Here is a 13909-nt window from a genome sequence, read left to right on the forward strand (position 1 = left end):
AAATTATTCTCTTTATGCTCCCACTTTATGCTAAAGACACCAGGATATTTGTTATGGTTTCAAGTCTGGTATAGTTCTGTATCATTCTTTGAAGGCCCTCCTGGTTTACAAAACACCAAATGAAACATGCAGACCTGAAGACTTCACAGAGACAGTGTTACCTGTTCAAGATGTGCCAAAATAGAAATTCTACTGGTAGAATGGAGTAATGTCAGACTAAAGTCTGGGTCTGTCAGCAAAAAAAGCTACAAAACATATCAGTTAACAGATCCTTTGTCACTTTGTCAAGCCAAAAGTGTTTTAATTCTCCTAATATAAACAGCTTTTTAAGTCTAACTTTCCAGTCATATCAAAACAATGAGTATTTTATTAGAGACCAGACTTGATAAACTTTCACATTCCAGGTCTCGTAAAATTTATAACTATGACTGTGTAATCCTATTTTTGTCAGGCACATAAATAAATGTACTCTAACAGATTCTTCCCCCATCCACATTACACTAAAAGAAGTTGGAGATTATACTTTGAAGATATTGTGGCAGATTGTAGGGCACACTGCAATAACCAAAAACTGGATGTGGATCATTTGGTGTGCTGTGCAGTTTATAAGTAGTATGATGCACTAAGTAAATGTTCTGGTGAGCACACCATAGGATGTTAGTTACAGACAATGGATATGCTCCTAAAATATAAATTTAGCTATCAAACTGCAAAACAAATTTGATGAAACTCACAGGTCTAGTGAGACCTGAATATGCTTTATTGTAAAGACTTTAAAACAGCCCAGAGGCTGAGACAGCTCAAGGTTTTAGTCAGTGAAAAAACAATCATTAAAAGCTTAACACCCTATAAACTCTTTTTTATTCTTGATCTCTAAAACATTGATTTAATTTTCTTCTCTTTATTGCCTTCAGATTTTGAATCTAAAAAGATTTTACAAGCCACATGATTAAAATCAATGCCTTTTCTGGAAACTTTTTTTTTAAGTTGACTACAAATCTAGAAGATCTCTGGAATGGGCTGGTATTGCTGAATTCAACAACTGCAGAAAATGCAATTAAGTATGAATTTTGACTGCAAAACGTCATGTATTACTCTGTAAGTTCACTTGACAGGTTTGAAAAGGAAATTAACAGGGAAGAAAAGGCTTTGGATATATATATGGATTGGAATAGAGAGGAAGGAAACAGGTAAAGGTAAAAGGGTATTATTTATTTTTCAAGAACATGAAACAGGGCAGAATTCCTTAAAAAAAGTGTTAAAAAGGGAATATAAGGAGTATATAACAATCTAGAAAAATAAATACATTTGTGTATGATATGTAAAAGGCAGTATGAAAAATAAAAACAAGAAAGAAAAAAATAAGAACTGTAGAATCACAGATGACACTAGAAAGATCATTTAGTCCTCTTCATGCAGGCTAGATCCAGTTGCTCATGACCATGGCTAGTCAGGTTTTGAATATTTCTGTGATTGGAGATGCTACAACCTCTTTGTGCAATGTCTGGTCACTGTTTCTCTCCTCAACCACCTTCACTGTAAAAACACATTTCCCTGTATTTGGATACATTTTCTTGTGTTTCCACTTGTGATGATTTCCTCTTGTCCCACCACTGGACACCACTGAGAAGAGTCTGCTCTCTCTGCTTTCTCCATCAGGTATTTAGACATCTTCTCTTCCATGGTTTGAACAGTTTCAGCTCTCTCAGTGTCCCCTTGTATGAGGGATGTCTCATGCTTCACCATCTTCATTGCGCTTTACTGGACTTGCTCCAATAGCTCTGTATCTCTCTTTCATTGAGAAGCCCAGAACTGCTGCTGCTCCCACCTGTTTTTTGATTTTCTTTTTCTGATGGTTGAGATGGGAATCCTGAGCAGGAGGAAAGGAGATGATCATTAAAAATAAACAAGGTCTCTTGGACTGTTTTCCTTTACAGGATCATATCTCATGAGATTCCTCCAAGCAGATCCTTGAACATGCCAAAGGCTTCTATTCTGACATCCAGGATAATGATCCTGGTTTTTGTCCTGCTTCCTCCTAGCCAAAGGTTTAAAAGTGAGGGAGGAAAGAGTAAGGAAGCAGTGGGAAGATTAAATGAATATTTCTATCCTTCTTCTTTACTTCTTTTTATACTTCTCCCTTCTTACTTTTCCTTGCTTCTAATTGTGTCAAACACTTTAGAATCATTTAGTTTTGAAAAGACCTTTAAGATCACCAAGACCAACCCTTAACCCAATACTGACATTTCCAACACCAAACCGTGTCTGTAAGTGCCACATCCAGGGATGGTGACTCCACCACTTCCCTAGGCAGCCTGTTGCAATGCCTGTCAACCCTTTTCATAAATAAATTTTTCCTGATATCCAATCTAGACCTCCACTGGCACAATTGGAGTAAATTTCCTCTTTTCCCATCACTTGTTACTTGGGAGAAAAAAAATTACACCCACTTTGTTACAGCCTCCTTTCAGGTAGTATTATACAGAGATAAGTCTCCTTTTCTCCAGACTAAACACCCCCACCTCCCTCAGCTTCCCTTCATGAGACTCCAGCCCCTTCCCCAGCTCTGCTGCCCTTCTTTGGACATGCTCCATCACCTCAATGTCCTTATTGTAGTGAGGGGCCGAAAATTAAACATGGGATTCAAGGTTCACCAATGCTGAGTACAGTGGTGATCACTGCTCTAGTCCTGCTGGATACACTGCTTCTTATAAAAGCAATAGATGCTTTTAATATTTACATTACTTTTACTGAAACAAACTGAGTACTTATAATGTATGATGAAATTGCATGATTTTAATGAAGTGAAAATACATGAGAGAAGCAACCTGACAGATACCTAAATGTTTTAAAAAATGAAATTCTACATAATTCACAGTTTTAGAGGAGATCTGAAGACCAATTCTTCTGGGTACAGAAGTTTTATATGCTTGATGACAAGTGAAACATTTTCAGATTAGATTCCAACAGATACATTGTAATAAAATGTGAACAGCATTGTCAGCTACAGCCCTCTTAATCCATGGCTCAAATAAAATGCATTCCACATGAATGCTAGCGAGGCACTGGGAAAATTGCCAAACCAAAACCATAAGGTATTGTACATTTAATTCCTTATAGTGGAAAGTCAGGGAAAATGCTTATGTTATTTGAACTGTATTATTTGAAAATTATGCTAATCTTTTGAAAGTTGGGATTGAAATATGGCTTCCATTCATATGACATCATGAAAAGCAGATGAACAATTTTCCTAGTGTTTAAGACACATAGTCTGATGACAGATAAGAAATTCTGAAGAAGGAATGATTTTGAATTCTTCCTTTGTATTTGAACAGCTTCGTATCTCATAGGAAACCATCCACCAAGCATCTTCAATATAAGCAATGGGGATATGATGTCTACTCTCACCGCAGCTTCCAGCCACCTTATGTTTTATATTTCCTTCTCTTATTGGATTTCTCTTCCTTGACCTGCTCACTTTAGAAGAATTAGCTGATTAAACTACAGAAGACATTGATTAATCATGCATTATGCTTATGTCTTCTTGCAGAATCTCCTCCAATACATCAACACTTGTGTTGAACTTAGGTCACCAGGACAGACCCAGTTCCTACTGCCAGTAGCACTAATATGCCGTATGGAGTAGGAAATACCAGTTTGCTTTCCTGTCAGCTATAAGTAAGCCCAGGAGTTTATGTGGAGTTTCGGTCTCTACAATATAAATAGTCGTGGCCCTTTTTTTACATCTGCAGAAACTGACTTCTTCACACACTCCATGTCTGTGGGTAAAGCAGGAGACTGGGGGCAATGCTGATCCCTCGTCCTACCTCTCCTTCATACCAGCTTGCTAAAATGAGGCCAGATTAGTAATTTCTCTGTGTTTGAATTCTCAAAGTGGACTAGTCAGCCACAGTAATGGCTTTAGTCATGGTTGTAGTCAGGAAAGGGTCCGAATTGGCTAGAAATAATGGGAAAACATTCAAATATATTCCATTTTCATGTTTTTATTGCTGTTGACAGTACTGGTGTTAAACATTCCTTGCGTAGCCTGTGGTGCTACCCAGATAAGACAAGATAAAGAGATTCAAAGTTTTCATATGGCTCATAAATACATACTTATTTTCATGGCATTCAACTCATCCATGGGAAAAAAAATCCTCTTGTTACTGTGTGAAGTCTCCTATACCAAAATAATCCTTTTTTTTTTTTTCTCAAATACATATGGACTTTGAACAATTCTTGCACTTATTTTTGTTTGCTTTTTACCAGCAGAAACATAATTTTTATAGGTAATTTATTTTATTCTTTTAGTGGTCAGAACAATAGAAGAATGTGTGAGCACTTCTTGCAGACTCAGAATAATCAGAAACTGCGATTAAGCAACAACATGTGAAGTAGAAACTTAATTGTGTAATTGATCATTCTGCTCAGCAATCTCTAGCAAATTGACAAAACCAATCTTTAAAAGTTTGGCTACAAGTAGTAAGTGTGCAAAGCAATTTATTAAGCTGGATAGGAAGTGAACAATGCACCTGTATCTTGAAATCTAAAACACTTTTTAGTTTTCAGGGAAGATATACAAGAAGGATAAGAGCAAAAACCACAGTTAATTATGTTTCCACAGGTAACACTGCTGTCACTCGGGTAAAACACAGATAGATCCAAACCAGCAGAGTATGAAAATAACTGTGAGAATATGAAAGGTCCTTGCATTTATTTAAAAACAAGTTGGAAGCCAGAGGTTGCAGAAATGAAACCACAGTTTGCAATCACTAAGCTGTAATTTCTAACTGATTTATTTAATCAGGGACCTTGTTGAACAGATGCAACTATTTATTCTGATATTGCTCTATTTTATGGTACAAACAACAGAATGTACACAAGTGCCACAATGAAAATTTTATGAATTCAAAATTACTCCTTTGTTTACTGTTCTGTAATGAGTAGCTATTATACCATGCTTTTCTTAAATATATATATATATATATTATTCTCAAGTATAAGTCTTGAATTTTTTACTGTATTAGTATTACTTGAGTCAAGAAACAGTTTTTTTTTAAAGCTGCACTGTACTACTAAAGGAAATATTTTCATCACGTGATCAAGCTATCTTTTAAATCATACTACAAAGCCAAATAAGAAGGGAAAAAAATATAATACTCAAGCTTGATGGAATGTCATTATGCAATTTAATTAGCTTCCAAAAGTCTCCATTTTCTCGTGCTGTTTAAGTCTTGCTCAATGCTTACAGGAATGCTCATTTTTCAGATTAGTCTCTCCAAGTAAGAGATTTTAACATGCTCCATTTCAGAGCTGGCAGCTCTGACGATAAAATTTTTAGCTACACTCTTCACCTTTCTCTTGGAATAAAAAATATGAGGGATGTGACATGCAAAATGAGTTCAGCCCTGTAGAAAGTGCTGTAGAGACTCAATACTACTAAGATCAATAGGAATGAATACATGAAACATGATGAAAATCCTTGCTTTTGACAATATTCAGGTCATGAAGATGGATGGGAAACTGAGAGAGATCAGTCAAAGATAGATTAAAAAAAAGAGTGTTACTGCTGTGAAATATTCTGCAACAAATAGAAAGCTTTGTTACAGGGTTGTAAAGCTACACATAATAGAAGTTCTACCAGCTCTACAGAGATATGAAGAGGAAAGATGTTTTGACAGCAGTGTTCTCTGGTTGCTGAATGATTTACTATCCAGGAAACATTAGTCAAGTAATAGTTGAACTGAAGTATTTTATATCATCTCAGAGGCAGAACAGCTCTGTTTGACACAAGCTCTTACGCAGTGTCATTAGCAAGCATTTTGTGAAACACGACAAGTTTACAGGCAGGAAGATTTCCTTGCAAAGAAGGATTTATTCAACAGACACCTAACCCTTGTATGTCAGTGACTGCCTTGCACTGATCTCCTGAATGTCTTTCACAATCTATTTGGAATGCTCCTGCTGTTGTTCTATTTTGAAATGCAACCTGATAAAGACAAAATTTCACATAAATCATGTACCTCAGTTTGGTTTATCATAAGGTTAAGAGGGAAGAAGAAGATGTTTCACTGTCCTTAAAGAGATGCTGATATTTGAAGCTGAAGCTTTGAAGCTGTTGCTTGGTTCTAAAAACCTTCTACCGCAAGCATCTTGCAGAATGTTGCTACTTAGCTCAACACCCTTCTTGGAAAATGATGCTTGAACAGCAAACAGGATGCTAAAAGCCAAATAGTTTCCCCTGCCTGCCAGAGCCACTCACAAGTAGCTGGCTCCACACCCCAGAATGACTGGGAGCCTGGAGCACGCAGCATGGACAGGGACACACTCACCTCTAGGGCCTGGTACTGCAGTGCTCAAAGAGCTTCCCCTGCTGTGGATGGGGCAGGAGGGAGAGAGGAGTGGGGTCAACTGGACTCTCAGGAGCCAACAAGACCTACTCAGAGGCAGAAACTGGCCTGTCTCAACCAGTGTCTTGACACTGGACACTTCTGGTGGCAGGTGTATCTTGGCTTTGAAAATTATAAAGATGAATTGCATCATAAAAAAAAATTAAAAAAAAAATCAAACCCCCCCCCCCCAAAAAAAAAAAAACAAAAAAAAAAACCCCATCAAACAAAACCAAACCAAACCAAACCAAAAAAAAAACCACACAAAAAACAACAAAAAAACCCCAAAAAAACCCCAAAAAAAACCAAAAAAACAAAAGAAGGAGAGAAAGAGACCAAAATTTAAAATTTATACCTTTTCATTGGCAAGTACAATCACCTAAATCAAACACTAGAAACCCAAAAATGTCTGGATGAAAAATTAGCCTATTGTGAAGCTCTGTTGTTTAATTAAACCAAAATAAGGAAACTAACTAAAAAAGTAAGCTGTAGGATTGGAAAACAAGAATGAAAGATGAGACAGGAAGCAAACCCCAGGATTAAAGGTACTATAGTCCTGATCAAAAGTGCCTAGGAATTGCAAGCATTTTCTGGGAATGCTGGGACCTTACCAGTCACTTCATATCTCTGTTTATATATTCTTTATTGTCCCTGCAGGATGTTATTACATGGATTGCCTTTCCATGATAGAAGCCTCTGATAGAAGCCTACCAGCAATAGGCATATTTTTCACTGAGGGATACAATGGGCAAGAGAAATAAGATGGTAAAAAGAAGACGCTCCCTCTTTTTTTTTTTTTTCCCACAGGACATTGTTACTGATAAATGTTAACAGGGAAATATTTCAGGCAGAACTTTGGGCAAAGTGATGGAAGGAAAATCCATTAAGGCTGACAAAAGTAAAACTTCATACCCCTGGCTTAGAAATCTCACAGACTGTAGATGAAAGAAATACGCTTTCCTGATAATTTTTCACAGGTTTCAGCTATTGATCTTTGTGAGGGAAGGATGGTGAACTGACAGATTTCCCCAGACCAGATATTGGGGTCTAGGTAGTCCTTTTTAATGATTTGATGTAAATATTCATATGTTCCCCTGTATGGTCACGGTTTAAGTGTTAAGTTTAAATGCCTGCAAAATTGAAAGGCAGTCCCTCAAAAAGTCACTGACACAAACTGACACCAAAAAAAAAAAAAAAAAAAAAAAAAAAAGTGAATACAAAAAAAAATCACTGACACAAACTCAGTACCTTGTTTTTGGAGGATATGGAGATATGCAGGCAGGCTATTATAATAGAAAGGAGATTATATGGAGATGAGAAACCTCAGCCGTGAACCAGAGTGTTTGATGGGTCCTGCTTGTTGGGCTGCTCTAAAAGAGTCATATATGGGTTTTATACACATAAGTATATGGTGACTGTAGGCACATGTCAAAAAACCAACTTTTTTTATGAACAAATAAAGTGGTGCAATACTGTGCTCATCCTCAAACTGAAGATTTCCTTCATTTTATAAGAGTTACTCTCAATTTTGTATACATGCTTTGATTTTTTAAAACTCTGTCTTTGGCTTGCTTCAAAGTGCAGCTACTCAGTGTCCACCATTATTTTTAAAAGTTCCTTACCACTGTGCCGTAGGTGTGTAATCTTTTCTGATTTTCAGAAATGCATTAAAACCTGCAAGTGTAACTTTTTGTAACTCTTATCCCAGAGGACAGGAGTTAAGTTATTGAGGTACCTAAATTTAGGGGAATATTTCAGTCATGTGTTTTAGAATGGCATTTGAGCTGGTTGAATTTTTGTTTTAAAGGCTAACAAAAAAATAAGTCTCCTTAGCTATGAGGACTTAGTTTGCAAACTTCCTTTGAATTTTTCCAGTTTTTCTGCTTTTTCCCTACCATTTTATCATTTTATGACCTTTTTTTTGCTGTAAAATAAAATAGAATGAATAATGTCAGGTATTAGTTTCCTGCATTGCCCACTCCAAAACAATAATTTTTCATTTCCTTCATTTTTTCCTCTGCTATTCTAATTTTTTTAAGCATTAACAAGGGAAAAAGGGGAAAGAAAAAGTGGAAAAAAAGTTAAGTGTTTCCATTTTATTCTGTTCAGCTGGTTAAATAATAATTGTAGGCATGACTTTAATATTTCATTTTTGAAACAGAGACCAAAAGTCTAAATATTTAAGCTTTTCACAGAACAAGAGCTCTGATCCAAAATATTTCACTTCATTGTTTCATGATGATCAACCACTTTGAGCTTCTTCTTCGTGTGCACTGTTGTGTGAATACAATTAGCGTTGAGCGTGATTCAACCCATTTTAATGCTCCTCTCACACTCTGCCTCCAGGCCAAGGCAGCTCTGATGCATCCTACTGCTCTGTGGGTGTGGAACAGGGCTGCAAGGAGGTACTTTTCTCTCCTTGGGCATGGAGCCCTGGCTGGGCTTTTCCTCCAAGGAGGAAGCTTGTCAATGTAGTTCCCCATGATGAACCATAGGGGTTAAGTCAGGACTGAAAACAGTCGAGAAAAACAGTGTGCTGCAAGTCAGTGGAGCTGGAAACTGGAGTAGAAAACACCTGGATTACTGCTTTTCTGAACTTGTGGGTAGATCCAGTGAAGAAATGGAAACTGAGATTCTCAAGCTGTTTTTGTGGGTGCATAAGGAGAGGAAAGGTAGTGGAAGCTGAGGAAGAAAAAACTGGCATTCCTGAACTAAAATATAACCAAAAGTGAATGCAACATTCTTTGTCATGAAATTGCTGACATGTAAAACTATCTGATGTTTCTTGTAATCAGCTTTGGCCACTCACATTTCTACCTTGAGGTTTCAGGTCAGGTCCCAAAACTGACCATTCCCTGCTTCTCCTTGAGCTCATCTCTATGCGCTCACTAGGACAGTGAGTGCCCTCAGAGCCATGTCACTCTTCTGAGTGTCAGGTAGCAAGATAGGAATCAACTTCATTTTGGGTTAGATCCATTTCTTTTGTCCTGATGTGAACATTTTCACCTATTTTGGGTTTGTAAGTGCTTTTAAATAGCAATATTGGAGTTTTTTCATTAAAATTTCAGACAGAAATTTCTCTACTGTTTGTTGACAATTAACTTCATGGAAGTGGCAAACCTTTGTGGCTGGTTTGTATTTTGTTTTTTTAAATTGTTCTTTCTTCAAATTCACTGATATTTGTACTTAGTTTCATTGAAGCAGTGCTTTTAAATTTAATGCAACAATACCTTATTTGTTTATAAACATTTCTCAGCTTAAAGAGGTCCGTAAGTGACATAAAAACAGAGAGTCAGGATGTTTGTAAATTTTTAGAGGAATATGTTCAGTGAAACCTCATACTACAAAAGTATGTGGCCCTTTTCTGAGATGGTTCATGCACTGCTGAGTACTTCCCTTATATTTAATTTTGTGTTGAAATCTCCATTTCTTCTTGAAAATTAGTTTAAGAATTCATCTGAATAATGACTTTTCCTTTGGTATGAAAGGTATGTTACATTTTTGATGAAAGACTAGACTTGATTAAATTTATTTTCTTGTTAAATGGTTGATTTTGTTAAGTAGAGTGGCTGAAGAAGGGAGGTCTGGAGTCCCAGTCACTCCAGACAGAGTCCACAGGACTGATTAAATGTGGGAAGGTCTGACATCATACTGAGCCTTCAAAAATGCTGTCTATGCACTTTCTTGTGGTCTCACTGCTCTTTTGCACTAGTTTCTATTTTGTTCTAATTATTCTAATAATTTATTAATTACATACCAGACCATAGACTATATAATGAAAAGTATCTCCCCTTCATTTTCTGTTTTTGCTTAGGTATTCTTGAACTTAGGACTGTTTTGGAAACTTCAGTGTATCAAGGATTAAGGAAGAAACTTGAAAATTTTGTATAAATATGTTTCCCTTATGCATTACACAGTGAAAAATTAGATCCCACCAACCTGGGTGAAGTTATTGTTTGAAACCTAAGAAGCAGTATATGAGCTTTTGAAGAGTTCAGCTCTGAGACAACAAACCTGGTTATTTTGAGAAGGAAGCCAATGTTTTTGCATCAAATTCTGACTGGAGCAATACCCCTCCATAGTAAGTTCATTTACAAGCACTTAGTGCATGGCATGACCTGCTCTACAAACAATGACAATCTCAAGGCCTCTTCACTAATCTGATTATTTTCGATAATGGAAAACAATCTTGTCCTCAGCTATGAAAAATATGTTTCTGTTTACAAACCTTATTTTGTAAGACTGCTTTTCATTGCTAAAGTGTGTCCGTTACACGAGCCATGAAGTTTTGAATTTAAACAAAAATGAATAGTATTTTAAAATATCTAAATGTTAAAGTAACTGGATGATTCATAATTATCAGCTTCATCTACAATTTGTTTTTTCTTTTACTTTTGCCTTCAATGAGTCATGAGTATGTCTGGATTGCTCTTTAACCCTGAAAAAGTGAAATGTACTCCTAATGGACAGCACAAGGGTCACACATACCACGTACATGCCCAAAAATAGAGCTCTTAGTCCTCATAGCTCTCAGTTGCTATGAAATTTTAGTCCTTCCAACAGCCTGCTTGTGCCAATTAGCTTTTTGCTCACTGAATAGTTCCATTCACCTCATCGGGGAGGTACGAGTGGCACAGGCAGCTGCTCGTCGTGATGGCTCCAGGATGTGGTCCTCTCACAGGGATGGCGCCGTGCTCACAGGGTGCTCTGTATCCTCCTTAAGCTGATTTCCCTTACAGCTTCTTCTGGATCCTTGCAAAGGCTCCCTTGTATATTTATGGTTAAATGTGTCTTCATTCATTACTGCAAGGTCTTTTCTTCCAAAGAGAAGATTTTGAACTGGAAATTATAAGGTTCTCAAATTCCACAGCCATGGCATCATTTTGAGCTTTAACTGTGGCTTGCGTAACTTCTCATATTTGCTCTTTGCCAGCCTCAAGTGTAGGGAGTTCAACAAGATTCCTTCTCTGAGCTGCATTACACTGTTTCCATTAAGAAAAACAAATTTCAGGGCCACAGAGCTGTTATGACTCAGTTCATATCCTTAGGATCTTTATTTCACATAGCAAACGCTTCCCAGTCTGATGTCTGAAAATCCTCTCTAATTAGTGCTCCTTCACAAACTAAGAAGAAAACTATTGTTACGGTGTTGTCTCATTTCATACACTTTTATTGATGTTACATGGATGATCTGTAACCTTGTGTGCTTTTAAAAAGCAAGAAATATTCCTTTGTTACGACTAACAGGCATAACTTTCAGGGTAATGAGCACTTTGATGTCATGGAAGTCAATGCACATAAGCTTGAAAGAACAAGCCATTCTCATTTGGGGAGAGTTGGGTGCATGGGCTGATTTAATGTTTCTGTTACAGATGCTGCTCAGCAGCCTCAAGCACGAGGTCTTATTACACGAGTGGACCTGCAAGGCAGGACATGCAGTTCCCATCTTACACTCCCTGACCAAGGAGGTGGGTGGCAGATGAATGTGGAGACGATGTGAAGAGAGATATCCAGATGTATTCATTAACAGCTTTTGAAAAGAGGTAGCAAAGAGCATCCATCTGAACCTTTCCTTCAGTGCTTTAATTGAATACTTTTCTCAGCACAGTATGAGAGAGAGAGAGAGAGACAGCAGCATGCAGGGCCATTGAACCAGCTCACAGTGAGAACAGCTATCACCACACAAACAGCATCAGGAGGTACTTATTCAGAGCTGCTGCTGGAAGAGCAGTAACAGAAGTTGGCACCCCTGGCAGGGAAGAATAAATGCCTGTTTGTGTCCTGTCAGACAGGAGAGTAGACAGCATGTTGTAAGCTTGTTTTGTTTCATTTTTACAGCTACATAACGACAATAAAGAAGAAATTATGTCATCTTTAAAAATATACAAAAATAAAGAGAACAGAGCATCCAAATGTTTCTTCAAAGTAGTGAAACTTGGACATGTGGTTTTCAATTATTTATTCAAGTCTGTACTGAGTGCTTAGAATCTGTTGGTATTGTTTACTATCTAGTATGGAAGGATCCTACAAACTCAGTATTAAGAAACCCAGCTGTGTTTATTCCTAATATTTCTTATAGCCAAAATCTCAAATACATGTAATGCACATGGACTCTATTGATCTGATATCATATTTGTGCCACTGTAAACAAGGCTGGAGAAAACCACCTCTAGAAAAGACTACGGATTTCTACGTGGGTGAACAAGCCCATAATGAAACTTGCAGGTCTCCCATCTGAAACAACATAACAAATCCCATGCCAGTGGCTCACACAGAAATAAAGAGGTGTCTCAAATTATGGTTTACTGAATAGCATGCTAACATGAAAAATTTCTGTTTGTTGAAGTACTCAACTGAACTCACTGGAAATGGTACTCCAGCATTTTTTCTGCTAGGGATTTCTAAGTGAAAGCCTAGTTTCAGGAAAATCAGTGAGGATTTTATTGTTGCCCATGATTAGGTCAGTGCACTATCCCTGACAAAATGGACACGGCTCAAGAGATCCTTTCTGTATCCTGATCACCTCAACAAGAGCATACCCAGACATTCTCTGAACTTCTTGAAACCCCCCATGCACAAGAATCTTACTGCCTGTAGAGTCACCTGGCACTCAGGCCACCAACTTCACCAGCCCCTCCACGCCCCTAGGAGGGAACCAGGGTCATGGATGCTGGCTGCTGTCGTCGCTGGTAAAGGTGAGTGATGCAGCTGGAGGAAGAAGAGTCAAACTCTTCAGGGTATGTCTCAGACTGTGTGCTTAAGGACTCATTTGCCTTACTCTTGGATTCCAGCCTAAGGACAGCCAGAGAGGCAGTCCTGGGGTGCTCCAGCCAGCAAGGAATTTAAGCAAGCAGCTGTTTTGGCTTTCAGCCTAGCATGAGGCTATTTCACAGAACACAGACTATGAAATTCATGAGTAATAGATTCTCATTTCAGTCAAACCTTATTTCCAGTCCAACCTTATCTTCAAATCAGGTATCCTCCTCACTTTACTGTTACCTTCAGAAGATACTTCAGCATTCATCCTTAGCAGCAGTGGGATCGGAACTTACTGAGCTGCTTAAAAAAAAAGCAAATTGTTTTGGTTTGAGACAGCAAAGTCTGTTAGATCTGTTATTTTCATACATCCAGATTACCACTTCATTAATGAAACAGCCATGTACAAGAAATCTGACTGATTTCATGAAGTGCTGTGCTTGTGCTGTCACTGAATAGATGCATGCCTCCTAGATGGAGGCAGAGACATTACTGCTGGTGCATAACATGGTCTTACAGCACAGTGAAAGTATATTTTTCAAATATGAGCAAGTAGCACATTTAACTCATTTCTCAAGATCAAATATCTTGTCCTTTAGATGGTGACAAAGTAGCAATATTTACTTCCTGTAGATATCTATCTATCAAGACAGTTCATCTCAGTGTATTTTGCAGCAGTCATTTGATAATGAAATGTTTCACTACCACAGAAATTTTCTTGTAGTTGCATCTGTAAGTTATGCATTTTAGCTTTGCAGTCATGC

The sequence above is a fragment of the Passer domesticus genome, chromosome 3 (assembly GCF_036417665.1).
Source record: "Passer domesticus isolate bPasDom1 chromosome 3, bPasDom1.hap1, whole genome shotgun sequence".
NCBI lineage: Eukaryota > Metazoa > Chordata > Aves > Passeriformes > Passeridae > Passer > Passer domesticus.